The following is an 18,626-nucleotide window of genomic DNA, read 5'->3' as shown; positions in this document are numbered from 1 at the left end:
TTCATAACTTTGAAATGTTTCTTGTTACGTCTGTAAGCAAAGTGCTGCAGTTATAACTCCAGCTGCAACTAAGTTGAACATTAGAGAGTTTGTTCATAACTGTCTCCAAGGATTGTGTGTAATGATATATTACAATGACACAAGCCTCCTTATGTAGGCTAAATATATAAAAACATGGATGTTAAAAAAGGATGTTGGTTGTGGTGAGGTCAGTAGAGCTAACCAGACTAGCATTTGGTCCAGTTGGAGGGCAACAGGAGGAGCAATAGTGCAACAAGAAGGACATTTGGGTAACAAAAGGGCACTTAAGTGACCAGAGGGACGATTTGACCAACCAGAGGGGCACAGCACAGGGAAGGCACTTTGATAAAGATAAAGGCTGAGGGGCATTTGAACCAACACAACAAGGAAGACACTTGAGTGACTAGAAGAGCATTCAGGCTGTTTTAAAGGGGCATTTTAGCAACAGAACACACTCTTCAGTGACTACAGGGACACTTGAACTAACCACAGGGGCATTTAAGAGACAAGAAGGGACTTTCTTCTTCTTCTTCTTCTTCTTCGGTGAACTCGAGGAGGATTAGGCCACCTGGACCTCACATGTTGCAGGACATGCTGTCCCTGTATGTGTGCGCCTCTGTCGCGACTTTAAAACTGTGTCAGACACAAAGCCATGTCAGGAAGGACATTTTATGCAGTGCAGTCAGAGCCACCTAAAGCCAACGGAGCGCAGCGGTGCAGCAGTAGTGCTGGCTGCCGGCTCGGGGCTGCTCACCGTCGGCTAGACTCGCATCGCATCACACCTCCAGCCTGCGGGGACACGAAGCCTGTAATGTGTGTATGCATGCTTCTCTACGGTGAGAGGTTGTACGCTTTCAGAGAGAGTGGGAGGGCTTTTCTGTGTTTTCGCTGGTTTGAAACATAGGAAGAAAACAGCGAGCAGCCGCGACGCCCACTAAACCAGGCGAAGCGCGCAGCAACAATTTCGCAGCCGCCGCTGCTCCGATTACATCCACGGAGGAGCTGAGGAGAGCAGACACGCACAGACACGCACAGACAGACGGGGGAGGACTGCTGCTGTTATCCTCCAGAGGAACTAACAAAAGGTGAGCTCTACATTCCCCCTCCGTCCTAACAATGATTCTTTATTGTAAGGAGTTTGGCTGACGAAGCGTTGAGGAAACACAACAAAGTTCTTTCCGATGTGAGGATTTTGCTTTGTTTGTCCGTGAGAGGTGGGAGCCGCATCCCCGCTGTTTGGCTTTGTCTGCACACTTCTGCATGTGCATTGTGTTCATGGAACACGAAATGCATGATTGCACCTTTTTTTGTTGTTGTATTTATTATACCTTTTTGGAAGTGTGTACTTTGAGCATTGCTGCATTTTAATTCTGTGTTAAATGGACACATGGTCCACAGACATTTCTAGTGCTTTATCTGAATCATATGTTCCTTTTGCTATTTCACTATCAGACGCCCTTTGTGTTGTTATCTGAATTCCCGTACCTTCTTGCATCTTAAAACGGCATGCTACAGCGGGGGTCTGGTTTTATTAGCACTGTGACTTGTTAAAAACTTTTAGATTGACCTTATTTCTGCATTCTTATAAACAGGAATGTTTTTAGTGTAAAGTATTTATCCAAAGCATCCTTCCTGTCAGCCTCCTCCCCTGGAGTGGGATTGGAAGGCGATAATGAATCCGGTGTGTTTTCAGTTGCAGACATAGAATTGATAAATGCCCTCCATGTTCTGCCTGAAGAAAGAGCTTACTGTTTCACCTTTTGTGAAATGCAAAAATAAAATAAAAAGGGTCAGATGAGGAGAATTTCCAGTAATCTAAATGTAAAGTTTGGTTGCACTCTTAAATCTGCATTCTTCTTTTCTCATTATAAATCTTCTTCCTCCCCATGAATTTGAAAAACCTTGTAATCCCCCTGCTTTTTTTTATTTTTTTAAAAGCCTTATTTGCTGCTGCTGGACTTCATCCAACATTTAGGATGTGTCAACTCTCACTTAATTCTCAGCTAACTTAATTGGCTGCAGGATTACTGTGTTAGAATGAGACTTTCTGTCAGTTTAATTTCTTGTTCTGCGAGTTGCAAACCGTCACTGCTCTCTGGGCTGCTCCCTCCTCGTCTGTAAAACCATTTCCTTTTTGTCTTACAGTACACTGATGATGACACACGGTACATGACAATTGTGTTATTTATGTGCATTGTATGAGTGCTTACAGCCGTATGGATTCTAGTTGAATACCTTTGAGGTTTGTCGTGTTGTTTGGACAAAACAAGGAATTTGAAGAGTGTGATCATGGCCGGATTAACCTACTGTGGGGGCCTTGGGGCACCAACTAGCCCCTAGCTTCCTTACTTTTACACACTATGTTTCGTCTTTTTGGGATATCATTTGAGTGATGAATATATGCAAGGCGTTAACAACGATTGAAGCAACTGAAAAGGGATCAGTGTTGGTGAGTCACGAGGAGACGATGTAGTAACAAACAGGTCCACATGTTGCAGGAATAACAAGAAGGATGCAGGAGGACACATGGTTCCACTCAGTGTAGTCATCCAGGCACACTTAGTTTATTTAGATTCAACTATTGTTGGAAGGTTTACATTCTTGTGTTTTTGCTCAGTTTAAAGTTTACACAGGCTCAAAACAACAGAACATGAATTTGTAAGTTGCTTGTTTATTGGACAGCGTTGTGGTAACCTGTCAACCCGCCAGGTTGGAGAATTTGGCAGAGAGACGGGCAGTCAAAAGAAATCTGATTGCACTTTTAATTGACACGTGATGGATTTGGATTAGTGTGTTTTGAAATGAACAACACACAAAGATGAAGCTGGATTTTACACATACAACCTGTGTTGTCTGTCAGCGCTTCGTATGCTTGGACTCAGGTTGTCAGATCATTTTGCCTCGCAGTAATTTAAAAGCTCCTGAGACATTTCTCTAAATCATTGTGCTCTTTGTTTTAAGCGAACATGTAGAACAACGTGGGAAAGAAAAAGCTCTGGAGCTGCAAAGAAAACCGCTATCATGCATCAGTTAGTTGAATTTGCTCAAGTTGTTGAAACAAGATAAGGAAGTGGACTTACATAATATTACGTGGGGAAATATTAAGAGTGGTCAAACGCCTGTGGAGAGTAGGCAATTCAATGGCGGCCTTGCAACAAATCCAACCTTTTTGAAGGTCAATGTGCTTCAACCTTCCCTGTTTGAACGGTGATAGACTGGCCCCTGGCTTGCTCAGGGTGTAACCTTAATGCTACAATTATATTTTGACGATAGTGTGAGAGTTTGTCCCTTTTCAACATTACAATGAATTTGTGCACAAGGCTCCATAAAGAAGGTTTTCACAGTTGGTGTTTGAAGAACACAGACTGGTGACCTGCACAGAGCGCTGACCTCAACCCCGTCCAACACCTCGGGAAGGTGCGACTGGAATTCTGAATGTGAGGCAGACCTGATGACATCAGTGTTGCACCTCACTAATGCTCCTGTGGATCCAACACTCCTGCATCCAGGTTAGAAGTAACAGATTCAGATGCATAGAGAATGGATGGATGGATAGAATTTTCCCAATTGGACCTATAGTGTCTCCCAGGTGGAGTCCTTTTCATGCACTCTCTTGGAAGAACACAGATTATGCAGAGTTATAAGATTTAGCAGCCAGTCCGACTGAATCTCCAGAGGAATACGTCTCCTCATATCACCTCCACCTACCAATATTGACTTGGCTTTATCCAACAGCTGCCTGATACCTTCTGTGAGCAGTCAGATGGAATGAAGGTAAACATTGCCTTCGAGTTTGCTGAGGCATGGAGCTTTAGACACGATCACAGCTTCGAATTTGTCCTTAAGAGCTTAACTTGTCCTGGCATCTTATTCCAGCCTTTTTTCCTCTTTCTCTTACTTTAGAGGGCTGTGATGTATTTGAAATGTGATGCTGGGAATTTGGCATCTGTAAAGATTGCAGCTTTATTCCTGTGGCACCTTATTTATTTTGATCCCCGACAGCTTTCGGATCATTCTTTGCATTTTGTCGGTTTCTCCAGTTTTCTAATAAGTTGAATGACGTCACGTGAAGCTGAGTTTTTAACTTGGGGATGAGTCGCGATGCTAATCGATATATTTCTGTACAAATGCAGAAAAACTAAAACTAACAAAGTCATCAGCCATGCTAGCCGCTCTGTGAGGCTGCACTTCAAATGCTAACGTCAGCGTGCTAACATGCTCACAACCGGCAGCGCATCAACCGCCGACGCCCTCCCCCCTTTCAGGTGAAACGCTGTTCTGTAAACCGAGAAACAGAGAAATCCAGATCTGATTTGAAGTACATGAGACGTGAATATTCACAGTCACTGTTGTAAATGGATAAACGCAGCTGTGTGACCCAGCCTTAACGCTATGTGCCGCTCTGGTTATTGACAATGCTAACGGGTTTACCTGGCAGGTACAGATGGAACAAGGGGACATTTGCAAACTTAAGTTCTTTCTCACGGTTTCATTTCTCATTACCGGAGATAATATTTCATCAGAGGCTTTTTTCTTACGTCCCTGTTGTGGTTTGGATCCTCTGTGATGTAGAAAGCTGTGGGTTTGATAAAGGCTCCGACTGATTCAGATTAAAGATGTGATCATGGACCGATGAGTGTAATCATACTGTTTGTGTTTGACGTGACGAAAACACACAGTCGAGTTAACGAGACCTGATCGGAGTACGTTTAGTCGTGCCAACAGCTATATGTTCTAGAGAGCGTGAGGGGGGGGGACTGGAGCACAGCTGGGTTAACCGGCTTTACCATCAAAAATGGTGATTGAATGTCGTGATGTTCTGCAGTGCTCGCCGCCTCTGGCCTACTCGCTGCATCGCTTTAAATAAATATGACACGACGTTCATTAACTAGATCAATGATTCCATGTTAGCCTCAGATTGAATGTGTCGAGCTGATGTTGATGCCGGCTGATGGAGGATTCACCGCCTGCAGGATTAGACAACGTTCTCCATCAACAGATATTTTTGCCCTCCGCTCGTTGTTTCTGTAACCTCTCCGGGGACCTACAGTCCAGCTCTGCGCCGCCTCCATACATCATTTCCCACTTTATTCTACTTTCCATTTCCCAAAACTGCACCTCCGCTGTCTCCTCCATTAATTGCTCCTCTCCCCAGACAGTTGGCAGGTCCGCTTCTACCTTTCCCTCTGCTTCATTTGCATCTTGGCTCCGTACGGCTGCCCAAGTGTTTTCTGGGAGTCAGGTGGCTAATTGGTTCCCATCTGCTGGGAGAAAGCGGCCTTCACGGCATCTTGGATAATTTGTGTCAGGAGTTTTACCATATTGATTTAGCTTTTCTCTCCTTGTCCAGAGTTCACACTCTTCTCTTTTAGTTTTTCTTTATATTGTTGCAGCAGGTGAGCTCAGGGACGGAGCTTTGACATCGTCTGGGTTGTTTTTCAATGCAGGACGCAGAGTTGGAATATTACGATTGCACAAAATGCAACATTTAGTTTGTATCCTGTTCCTCTGTCGTGTGAAGCTTTCTGTGGCAAGAGGAAAGACAGAGAAGCACTAATGTTTTTACTTTGCAGCCACTTTGAAACTGAGCGTCTCTCGGCTCTTCTGCTTTTTTTTTTTACAAATAACTTCCTGCAGCGATAATCTGAGGTTTTAATTTCACAAGCACTTCTCTGCAGCATGAGTTGCTGTCTGTGTAAAGATACAGGTTCAGAGGAGGAAGTGGCCAGGTCTAGCAAGCTACCAGCAAACCAAAAACAGGAAGTGACAGGAAACACAGAGACGCTTGTTTCAGGCTTGTTGACTTCTGTGCTACCTGAAGAAAACACATGATTTCATTGAGCAGAGACGGTCGACGCTCTCATCTGCACTTTACTGCAGCGCTTTAACATTCAGCACGTTGTAGCGACATGAACCGATGAAGTAAATGTACAATTTTACTGTCAGTGAGGCCGCTTTCATACGCCATTTGAAATGGAACTTCAAATATCTCAACTTTATTGACCAAATACATTAAGATCGGACGATGTTTTGGAAATGAGACACAACCTCACATGTTCCTTTATCTTCATAAATCTTGCAGAACTTAATCTTGATCTTAATGCTTTTGCTAACATCATTAAACTTTAACTCCACAGTTTGACAATCAGTCAAAGAAGATGAGCTGACGACACATTTCATATTGTAATTCATTTATTTGACCAATGTGAGGATCTGCTGCTTCCTCTCTTAGTTGAACGAAACAAGACATTTGAAGATGTCACATTTGATATAATTCATAGATTAAATTATCTTTGGGAGTCATTTGAACTGACACGTTTGATAAATGATCATACAGATATGATTACCAACATGCAGCTGGGGATAGGCGATAAGATTTAGTCAGCCGTCCATTTTAATTGACTGAGTGCAATGTTGGACATCAATGAGCATGACTGCTGGAAGGCTGAAACGCACATTATACCAATTCTCTCGTGGCTTCCGAAAGAGATGCCGTTCAGTAAGTTTACTGTGTGCAAACGTATTAGGACTGTTGCTCATTGGTACAAACACGCACGCTTCCTCTGAGGGTTCAGATCCGATGACGAGCCCTCCACTGTGACCTTCACCTCTCCTCCTCCTCCTCCTCCTCGTCTCTCTCTGCATTGTAATGCATCCTAATGTTTTGTCACAGGATCCTTCCTGACAGCGTTGTCGATGATAAATCAATTTCAAGCTCTTTTTGAGAGCTCCCTGACAATTGACGGCGGCGCCGGCGTTGACCTTCTGTAATGAGGTAAGGTCTTCATATCTGCCAGCGGGGGTTCCTCCTCAGCAGAAGGAGACTGAAACACAGGCCTGCACTGCTTGGGTAAATTTAATTTGCCATAATAAAAAAAGAAAAGGATGAGGTTTAAAGTAGCAATTGAAGGAAGATGGTAAAAGTAACTGGGGGGTGTTCGACCTCCAAGGTTATCCCACAGACTGAGACGCTCCCGGAGAGTTGCACGCATCAGTAGATGTGTTATTTACTGCACGTATTGCGTTTTTTGTTTCCTGATATTTTGATTGTCTGCAGCTACTGCCCTGTTTCTCTGACACTCCATTTGTCCAGCCTCTCTATCTAAAATGAGGCTTGCATGCATACAAACAGGCGTATTGATACACCCGCCGACTCGTCCATCCGTCCTTTAGTGACAGTATTGAATGCGTTTCTTTGGGGGAAAGCCATGAACCTGTGGCATCTGGCTCTGCTTGCTGCTTTAGGATTCCTGAAAAGGATCCAATTTGAATCAATCACCGTCTCCCCAGTGTTCCCGTTGTTTCGTGTGTGTCTCCCCCGATGATAGATGCCGTTATTCCCGTTTGCAGGATGGATTGTACACGCAGACAAATGGTGAAGGCTAATGCATCCTCTGTTGTCGGAGGAAAATCATTTACCTTGCTTTCACAATCCATTAAGTCAATGAGAAGAAGAGCTGGATCTAGTAGAAGGTTTCAGAGCGTACGTGACACTGACGGAATATATCTGTGCGTAGTGCAGTGTTCACATAATACATGTTCCTTTGTGGACATTAATTCATGTTTCAAAGTGCCAAATCTGTTCAAATGAGTCTGTTGGAGGTTGGTTAGTCTCCTCTTTACAGCCATGTTGGCAGCTCACCCAGCCATCATTCTCTGGTCCAATTGAGAGTGATTTAATGTGTAACGCCGCCTCCAGGAGCCAGACTGGACTTGCATGATGACAGCAGATGTAGTTTGTTTTGTGATACAGCAGCTAAAGCACTGACAGAGCTGTGCTATGGTTAATATTTGGATTATTGTAAGAAATTGGCAAAAGTTGTTAGAAAGTGCCTTTCAAGAGTTCTTCAGGTGACGAATGAGAGAATGTTTGACATGCTTCTGCTCGCAGAGACCCTGAAACTGCCAAACTAAAGCAGCTGTTTTTAATGTCAGCACTTCCACCTGTTCTTTTCTTGCTTTGAAATGTCAAAACACCTGCTACTTCTAGTCCAATTTGTATGTTCAGTGCATTAGAACACTAATAGAAATAGTTAGATGTGTAGTTGTGATAAAGCGTATCGAGTAAAGGCTCGAGCATCATTGCATGCGTGCGCAATTACGTAAAAGACCTTCCTGCAGGCCTCTTGAAATCAGTAGAGTCAGTGGAAGTGCCAGCTGTGTGTGGTACGCTGTTTGTGATTACATCATTGTGTGCTATGCTGCTCGTTGAAAACACAGCTGCAAGCGGAAACAATACCACAGACAAACAGATGGGCGACTTTCTTTGAACATAAAACCTCCATGCTTTATTTTAGACTGTGTTTGTTTGTAGCCGGAGCACCTAATGCATGTTCCTCATTATAAGGTCCAACTGCAGTAAATGGATGTTTTTGTGAAGCATGTTCCAGCCTCCTGGATGTAGGTCTCTGCTCCGCTGAGTCACCTGCAGTCTGGTGTCAGACGTGCGTCATTGTTTCATACATCCTCCCCAGGACGGACCTGCGAGGAGCCATCACACCTCAGTACTCTGGGTTTTTAATATGCTTTTTTATGTTACTCCGACACACCTAAAGATCCGTGGAGCTCAGTGACAATGACTTCTCCTCCAGGGACACACAGGGATCATGCCTGGAGAGCGACAGGAAGAGCTTTACTCGATATTGTCCACAAATGTCATAAAATTCTGTTTTCAGCCTCAAATTTGGAGATTTCCTGCTTTTTCTTAGTTTTCTATCATATTAAACTGAATTTCTTTGAGTTCTGGACTGACAACACGAGACATTTCAAGACAACACGAGACATTTCAAGACAACACGAGACATTTCAAGACAACACGAGACATTTCAAGACAACACGAGACATTTCAAGACATCACCTTGGACTTGGGTAGAATAAGCAACAGGACTGCATGATAAAGACAGAATCCTCATTCTTGTCAATGAGGATCATATTTCCTCTTCTCACCTGCAGCACAATGCAAACACACTGTGTGTGTGTGTGTGTGTGTGTGTGTGTGTGTGTGTGGTTTAGGAAAAGAGGAAAGACATTTGCCCAGGCAGGGAGAGGCTGTATCCACAATTAATTTACTGTCGTATTTATTAGACATACAAGCAGTCAAGTGTAGTGTAAGAAAGCTATCGGAGCAAGACAAATCATGGACACTAAACATGTCAGGGTCGTTGTGGTTAGAATACTAATGATGAAGCCACAGACGAGACGTGGGAACCTTTTAGAGGCATTAATAAATGTTGTTTTCGTTCATAAACCTCATGTGCAATTGGGTTTTATGAGCGAGCAAAGAGCAGAGGAGGCTCTTTAACTTTGCAGTGATAATTGTTGTTATTACTCGGGAATAAGGAGCTTTTAATTTCACAAGGGCGTGGTGTGTGACTCGTCAAATGACCCAGGTGTGATTGACGAGCTTCAGTTTTTATGGTCGATTTACGACGGCGATTTGCATGATGATCCAGTGTTGGCTGGAGGAGCTTGCTTTTTAATTTCTTTTAAGGTTTGTGTGTCACTTTTGATCATACACGAAAAGGATGATGGACCTGGGCTGGATACACATCTGAGGCAGATATGGAGGATGATGGATGTGTGGGATTAGAGATGGACAGACATCATTGAGCTGTGAAGGTCCAGCGTACACAACCAGCACCGCACACTGAATGGTGCTGTACGGAGTCATCTACAGGTGACGCAGCTCCTGACCTCTTGACCCTCCAAGAGGTCACATTTACACATCGCTCGCCTCAGGTGTAAGTAACGCCTGCTAGACTGCGTCTGCATTTAGTTTAAAGCTTGACGAATGATAAAACTACATTCTCTGACCGCTGTTTTCCTGATTCGTCCGAATATTCGCCGCCATCTGCTCGTCAGCCGCGTGGTTAGCATCAGCCAGGCACCTGACCCACTTTTCTTATATTCCAACATCTGGGGCTGTCTGCCTCCGCCGGCTCGCACATGCCTTCATTATTTATTACGAGGACGTGACACAATCTGTGACGACCGCTCTTCATGAAAGCGTCACGAGGAAAAGCTGCAGCATATGGCGACTTAATGATTGCACAGAGGCTATGAAAGATACATCTACTGTTTGTTTTTTTTGGGCATCAAATTGTACTTTCAGATTTGACTTGAGGATTGAATTCGAAAGCTTCTTCATCGCGTAAAAAGAAATGCAGCGGTGGCTTTGGCGAGCCGCAGTCAGACGGTTGTTAATATGGTCGGTATCCCGGGAGAGGAAGGTCTTTGTTAAAATGTGATTTTTAAAAAAAAAAATTTCCAGGGTGACCTCCCCTTTCGAACCTGGCGGAGCTTGTTTGGGGACATTCTGTGGAAAAGGCTGCATGCTGTGTTATGTCTGTAGGGTAGAGGAGTCACAACACATGCCTGCCGTGATTGAGATTGTTTTTTTCCTGCCTCCCTTTTTCCCTCTGATATACAAGGACACAACCCCTTAAGGGACCGTGGTTTGATGGAACCTTCGCAATGAGCTCCCAATGAGGAGGGAGAGATAAAGGGGAGGGGAGGAAGATGAGTGATCAAGGAAAGGAGGGCAGATAAAAGAAAGACAGCATGAGGCTCAGAGGCAGATGAGCAGCAGGGGAGTTCATCTGACGTAAGTCTGTCAGTCCAGCACTTTAGTCAAAGTTAAACTCCTCCACTATGTTTGGATGGCATTCATGGTTCCCAGAGGATGAATCCTAATGACTCCAGTGAGTCTCTGGATGTTTATTTAGCACTATGAACAGGTAAAGATTTCCACCACCGGATGCATTGAAATTGTTAGATGTTTGGACTTCTATCGGTTCAAGTGGTCCGCCCATGGTTGTAGATCTAACGTCAACGCTTTCCAGCTTAATGAGCTGATCCAGCTAATCAGGGGAAGATACAGCGACGCAAAAGTGCCACTGATTCAGACTAAATTCTAAAGTGCTAAATGCAACATGATGAAGTTAACACGCTAAACCTTTGGTGAACTAAATGTTACCACGTGAGATGCACGGTACTTTCTTTCTCTCCTTGTCCACTACTTGACATTTGGATTCAGATCTCTCATCGGCTCCTTCCATTCACGTCGTAATAAAGACAAACTGCCTTTTGGATTTACCACGGCCCACTCTGTCCAGCGCTGCCAATGAGCCTGTCCGCGTAGCCAAAGTTATGTGCTTGGCAGCGCCGCTGCTCAGATCATTGTTGGACGTAAAACAAGTTATGGGAGGGGTGTTGAGATGAATAATTTTCATTTTCATTCAGAAGGGATACAGTTCTCAGACGTGTTGTCGTGTGTGATTTGCTTTTGATTGGGATATAGTCTGTCACATATGTGCCCTTTTCTTATGCAATCACCACACACGCATGTGTTTCTGTATTCTACAGTAAAAGGGAACATCTCTGCAGATTTAACACATGCTCCTCACAAGATAACTAGAGACTATCATCCTGGCCACAAGGGAGTCTGCAGCAGCATCCCATTATTTCATCCATCACAAATCCTCCACTGGGGCTCTAATGTGTCTTTACTGCCACGAGGAAGCGCTTCACTGACTCCACCCAGCAGCACACAAACAGACAAACTGGGCCAGCCATCCTTCTGCTACATTAGGCGTCTCAATGCCTGTGTGTGTCCATGGCAGCCGGTCGAGGCTTCGCCCAGCACCTTGCCAGCGGGGAGGTTGATGGTCACATGTGGCGCAGCTGGAACTGACCCCTTTTCACACACACCCTTAAACACAAATACACGCACGCACACGGTCAGGAGGATAGCTGAGAAATGTTAAAAATTATGTATTTTTGTATATACTGTGTATATATCAACACTTAATTTATTTAATAAAGTATATTTCATGGTCTTCATCTCATTTGTCAGTCAGCGTTGGTACACAGGATCACATGATCAACATGCTACAATTCGGAAATTGTATTTTGGAGCTTTTGAGCGCATCTCACCTTCAGTGAATGGAGCTGGCTCAGGCGTCATCACGTGACCTACGTTTGGAGTAACAGGTGGTTGTGTATATGTGATGACCACTGAGCCGTCTCCATGACGACCAAGCAAACTGCATCTGCTGACAAAGACCTCCAGCTCTGGAGAGAAGTAAACCTCCATCAAACTACTCGATATGAAACTTAAGGTGTTTGAAGTACAACAAATACTGACTGCGATGCACTTCAGTAGCAAAGCATTTGGACCCCCCCCCCCCCCTGTATTGTGGTATTGGTTGTGTACTGAAGCATCAGAGGAGGCATGTCAACACGTCAGCCCCCCCTCCCGCAGACCCCATTACTGGGCGAGCCGATTGTTTTCGTACTTGTGAGCATGTTTCCACACAATTTGAATTAAGTGGCTTGTAAATTGATCCTACTTTGGAGCTGAAACCCTGGAAGCCGGAGCTTTGGCTGCATACAACAGTTTAATTTGAATACTAAATGTTATTAAAAGCCTCCCCTGCTTCGCCTGAGTAGGACAGTGTGTACCTGGTTATGCGGAAAAAAAGCCCAAAGGACCGATCTCATTCATTGGGCATCAGCATGGTATGATTCAGTAATTAATTGCATTAGTGCCTGGATGGTGCTGTAATGGTTTAAAGATAAACAATATGTTTTGACAAGGCCACTGTTCTGGAGGTGAGCAGGAGGATGTGGAGTTCCAATGTTTTTATAATGAATTGATAAGCGCTTCAGGGTTATGCAGTGGCACATGTTCCTGCTTCATATATTCATTTTGGAATCAATCCTGAATGTAACTTGTGATTATCTGACAACAGCAATTTCTTATTTATTGATTTATTTCTCCTTCGATGACGCAAAAAAAAGAAATGACAGTTTTGTTTCTGTCACTCGCTTTGTGCTCTAATCGCCAACACCCTCTTTATGGATGGTGTTACACATGGGAAGTAAACAGTAGCAGCAAGATGGCGGATCATATTGTTTACCTGTTCTCTTATATCTGGTCAAAAAACCAGTTAGAGTTCCTGAGTTCCTGGGAAAGAGCTGGTGTTCCATGTATATGTCTTATATCTTTGCATATCTGAAATACGTTTCTTTACTCGCGACCTTGTAGCAACTTGAGTATCCCGACAGCATCCGTTCTCCATTTTAAACGCACTTTATAAGACCGATAAGCAAACCTCCCTTTTCTTTACTTTAATGCCAACCACCAGTTTTGGAGAGATATCTCATGTTGCTCCACCGGTGGCAGAATTTAAAATCGCATCATATTGTGCTTCACTATTCTGCGTACAACACCTCTGCTTCTCATCTCGCCTGCTCTGCTTACACAGCCGAAGCTCGGAGGATATCGCAGACACTCCTCACAATGTAGATGACAGGATAAAAAGAGAAAGAGACAGAGTGGCGGAGAATAAATGAGGAAGGGGAGCGGGGAAGCAAAAAGAATGGAGGGAGTGATAGAACGAGAAACGAAAAGGCCAGGGAGGGAGGATAAGCCATGTCTCTCTTGTCTTGACATTTCTCTCTGTCTCTCCTGGGAATGAATACCCCGATATAAATGTTCCAACTGATGATGGAGTGGGACAGGAGGAAGAGGGTGGGGAGGAGGAGATTGGGGCGGAGAGTGTTTGATGTGCATTAGTTATTACGCGCAGCAGAGTCGTCCTATAATTTGGTTTCAGGTTGATGTAATTAAAGGGCCCGGGCCTCAACAGTTTTCTCCTGGCTAATTTGTTTAGGAAGCGCTGATTCCCCGACCGACGGCGGACGCTGCAGTGACTTCGCTGACTGCTGTTGCTGGTGGTCATGGCAACAGGAGAGCCAACAGGTGTCGCGCTAGCTGCTCCCTCAGTGGGCTGCGTTTACATTCAGCTCTTTGCACCAGGTGCTGAACAGAAGTTCACCTGAGATGTGTGCAACGAGACCTCTCGCTTGGATAAAGAGACATTTTAACCACATTTACATCTGGCTTCATCATGTGAACTCCCCATAAAACTGACAGCAACGGCAAAATAAATTAAGCTAGCACTTGGGCTCGCAAGCTTCTCTACTGGCTCTGATTTAGGGCTGAAACTAATGATTAAATTTAACACTGATTAATCAATATTAATTATTTTTTTGTCTTATTGATGAATTGTTTCATCTCTTAACTGGCAAGAAAGAGTGGAATATGTTCCTCACAAGTTCCCAAAACTAAAATATTCAGTTTACAATGATATCAAATTGAGAAACGCAGAAAATACTTTTTGCTTGAAAATAACAAACAATGCTACAATGCTTGTAGCATATTGCATATCTAAGGAACAATCCAACAAACTACCTCACTGCCTCATTCTGAAGTGTGCAGTTAAATAAGCAGCCTGTTGGTGAGCCTTGAAGTACATCTCTATACAAGCTTTTCAAAAGATTAATGTCAAATTTTGAGAATTACTCGGGTTGTAAAGTATTTTAACTTGAATTTAACTTTTAAAACAATGTGTGAATGATCAGATAACGTATCTTTATCTGTATATTTGTGTTCGGGAGGCAGACACCCTCTCCACATTTAAGAGCAGGCTAAAGACTTTCCTTTTTGATAAAGCTTATAGTTAGGGCTGGCTCAGGCTTGCCTTGGATCAGCCTGAGTGTCTGTGTCTCATGTGGCAGGTTGCCACTGATAAAGTTTACGTCAGGATCATGAATCGTGGCTGCGCCTGCTGCCCTGGTCCTGCTGGACACCAGGAAGCCTTTTTGACATTTTCCTGGATTCATCCAAACTTTCTCTTTTTTCAACACATCATTTCTGTCACATGTTGTATTTGTACTATGTTGTTTATCCTGTACACACGACATCTATTGCACGTCTGTCTGTCCTGGGAGAGGGATCCCTCCTCAGTCTCTCCCTGAGGTTTCTAACATGTTCCCCCCTTTAATTATGGGGTTTCTTTTAGGAAGTTTTTCCTTGTGCGATGCGAGGGTCTGAGGACGGAGGGTCTGAGGACGGAGGGTCTGAGGACAGAGGGTCTGAGGACAGAGGGTCTGAGGACGGAGGGTCTGAGGACGGAGGGTCTGAGGACGGAGGGTCTGAGGACAGAGCACACTGAGACAAATGTATAATTTGTGATATTGGGCTATATAAATAAATTTGATTTGATCCATGTACAGGATTCATTTACCACGAGAAAATGTCTGGTGGCACGAAATCAAATTCACTTTTTAAAGCTGCACAAGGCTAGAGCTTTCTATGAAAATACAGCCAGTTCTTCACAACATGAGGCTGCACAGCGAGTGTCTCATTCATTCCCACTAACTGAATCAACACGGATCCCCATGGATGATATGAAACACATCTTCGCTCACAGGAAAGGACGAATTGGAACAAAAAGGAGTTGTGACTGTCTCCGTCCAGAGAAAGCTGGACTCGGCGTCAGATGTGTTGCCTCGGTGCTTCATGGGGTTTCCTTTTGGTTTAAAGCCTCACAGTTCTTTATGCGAGCGTGCTTTTCGTTTTGACTTAAAGTCACCTTACAGGATTTATGCAGTTTATCTTGGTGTTGATGTTTATTAAAAGTTCTCTCTCTAGAGTTTGGCGCTGAAGTTCAGGTTTAAAGGTGATGACCAGCTGCTTTATGACCTTATATTTAAATGTGTACTTATTTTTGGGAAATTAACCTGATTTCCTTCTTCCTGAAAGCCCTGCCGGGGTTATAGCCACGCAGTTCTTACCAAAGTAATTTGGTTATTTCAAGAAAAGCATCGTTTTTCTAAGGTGCCCTTTGAAATGGCTGCCATTACCTCTCTTATGATTTAACCACTTTGAAGCATTAAGTCTGACAGTTCTGCAGCGCCACACTGCAGCTTTTAAGATTGGTTTTCTCTGCGACGCGTTTGATAAAAAGCAAAGCTTTATCTGCATCCAGAGGCCTAACCTCGGTGGGTCGGGCGACTGATCCCGCAGCTCTGCTTCCTCCCAGACAGCCGATGATAATCTGTCCACTCCTCGGGTGGCCTGAGTGAAGGCGCGAGCTGGCGGTCTGATCAAACAAAACACTGTCCTTCCCTTCCCTTCCCATTTTTCTTGGAAAATAAATAATTTTCCAGCTTTGTTGCCAAAGAATTCCCAGGTGGGGAACAGTGGATAATGGGGCCAGGTGGAGTTTTCACTTTGCGGGCTGCAGGTTTGCTAAACTCAGAATGTGTTTGTGGCATCGACATGTTTTCCTTGATCTCTAAGAGGAAATGAGCACATCTTTTTCTGTGCACTTGCTATATTTAAAATCCCAAAGGCAGGATTTTACAGGATTGCATCTACAGGATGTCCACACTTGGCCTCAAAATGAGTGTTTGCATGTCCTGTGGCTGTGTTTACTTAATACCGAACCAGACGGGCTTTTCATGTATAATTATGCCCTATTAGATCAAACCAAACTAAATCCAGCCTCATTCAGATTCCTCTGTTTGTCGGAAACCAAATACTGGTGTCTGTTTCTGAATCACCCCAGGAAGTGGTGTTATTGAGTGAGCTGGATCACCAATGGTAAACCATTAGTGTTGCTTGGTTTTAAGCATTAATAGACTCTCAGTCTGTTATGCTGCTGTATCTGGAACCACTAATCTACAGTACGAGGCTGTGGAGCGTTGGAAGTTCAGCTTTATAACGGTATCTAAGTTCATTCTTGACCTTGGAAACGCCTCAAGGTCCATTTCTGACTGGAGCTTTCCATCGTATCATCATTTTCTTCAATCTTCACAAGCAACTAATACTGGAAAAGATATTCCATCCTAACTTTAAAATTAATATGGAGCCGCAGAACAGCTTCTAAGTTCCTTTTTTAAAGGTCAAGAGCGTTTTAACTTCATCAATGTCTTCCTGTCTTAGAACTTTTTTTCTAATCATCTAATGACGATGTCAGTGAAATCTTTTCTTGTGCTTTCATTAGATGTCACCACCTGATAGAAGGTGCTTTGTTGTAGCAGAGCTCAGATGGAGGTAGACCTGGGCTTTGACTGAGCTAAAGAGAAACAGCCTCAGAATATTCATGAGTCCGTCCGTTTGCGTCAGTACTGTACGTGTGACAGCATGTGGAAGCTGCCATGATTATCAGCTCCAGAGATGTATGACCCATTTCCCTGACTTAAAGGGTCAATTTGCATATGTTCTTTTATCAGAAGCTCATTCATGCTCTCTTTCCTCCTTTAAAAAAAAAAAAAGAAAAAGCTCGATAGATGTCGTTCTTTTTGCCGGGTCCTTTCTTAATCGGGCTGGTCACAGTCCTCGGGCGCTTGTCCTCGGTCTTGCTGTCAGCTTGTATGTTGGCCTGTTGATTGAAACATGCCCGGACTCTGCTGCCTGGTTGACGACACTCGATGGCAAGCGGCTGATTTATGACCTCTGTAGCACACCGACGTTCCTGCTGTGAAACTCCTCTCCCATCTGTTTCCATTATTTATTTTTTTGCACAGGGGAGTTGGTGCATTTCATTTGACATTGGCCCTGTAAAACTGGATATTTCTTTCCCTGAGGCTGTTCAGCTCTCACTTGCTGAATTTGCACTGTACTCTTCATTGACTGCATCTTTGTGTGTTTGGTCCTTTTACGACCATCTCATCGTATGTCACTGGCATTGATTAACTCTGCAGGCCTCATCAGAGCTTGTTATCCTGTCAATTTTCTCACCAGCTGCTCGAGTCATTAACATTTAGGTTACTGTGCAAAATGCCTCTCCAGGTGTTTCTGTAACACACCAGAGTCCATCCACACCTGTGCTGCTGTCAGAGAACAGAGACTGATGTGTAAACGTAATGGGAACCAAAACACTGTCAAGTCTGTGTTATTTATTAGGAACCCGTGAGAGATTATTTATTCAAGCCAAGATGTTTCTCTGCAGACGTATACTGATGCAGGATCTGTGACGTCGCCGTGTGGTTGCCTGGAGTGTGAGTTTACACTCGACACCATTTTATCAGCTGCTTCAGGCTAAAATTAAAAATGTGGCTTCTGTGTGCAGCCAAAATAGGCTGAGTAAGTGGAAAACCACCATGGCTGAGTATGATTGAGAGAGACAGCTGTCAATCAAGCCAACACGGCACCAAGCATAACCCTCTTTGAGCCTTAATATGTCGGCATATTTCATCAAACTGAAAATGAAAAATGGGGACTCATTGTGTAGCCTTCATAATTCATTGACATTGTATTTTATATAAATCCATGACTGAAGGTTTAAAGTGTAGATTTATGCCATCTAGTAATAATTCTACAAACCTGTAAAGTAGAGCCACGTTAAATGTTTTCCTTGTTTGCAACTTGAGCCTAATGTTTAGTAATAGTGACATACTAACATAATTATGTTAATATTTCTAATATTTACCATGTAGCATTTAGTAGGGCTATGTTGTCTAAAAATAATACATTTTAGTATGCGATTCTATTACGACTCTAATAACAGCGTACTACTGTTGTCTAGCATTACCTACAAACCTCATGCTAATGTTTAGCATGTTAATATGCTGCTGTCTGAGTACTAATCTAAAAGCTACATGTTTTGCTAATCTAACAGTATTATCCTTTCAACCCTGGACCATCCAGCACAGATTACACAAAGCGAATCTTCCAGCGGTTGCTGTTCGGTCTGTGGGGACATTTCTCTGATAGCTACTGGGATGAATCTATCCGACACGATGGCTCTGTG

General features: G+C 43.7%; 1 protein-coding gene across 2 annotated transcripts in view; it reads left to right on the top strand.

Annotated features, from left to right (window-relative positions):
• The first annotated feature begins 397 nt into the window (after nt 1-397).
• Nucleotides 398-18,626, top strand: part of rnf152 (ring finger protein 152) — a 31,484-nt gene continuing 13,255 nt past the window's right edge. For both annotated transcript variants that reach the window (XM_029457607.1, XM_029457606.1), the window contains exon 1: nt 398-1,106. The gene's annotated coding sequence lies outside the window, so the exon portion shown is untranslated. The remainder of the gene's footprint in view (nt 1,107-18,626) is intronic.

This window comes from Cottoperca gobio, chromosome 20 (genome assembly GCF_900634415.1).
Source record: "Cottoperca gobio chromosome 20, fCotGob3.1, whole genome shotgun sequence".
NCBI lineage: Eukaryota > Metazoa > Chordata > Actinopteri > Perciformes > Bovichtidae > Cottoperca > Cottoperca gobio.
This window is presented reverse-complemented; position numbering and strand designations above follow the sequence as displayed.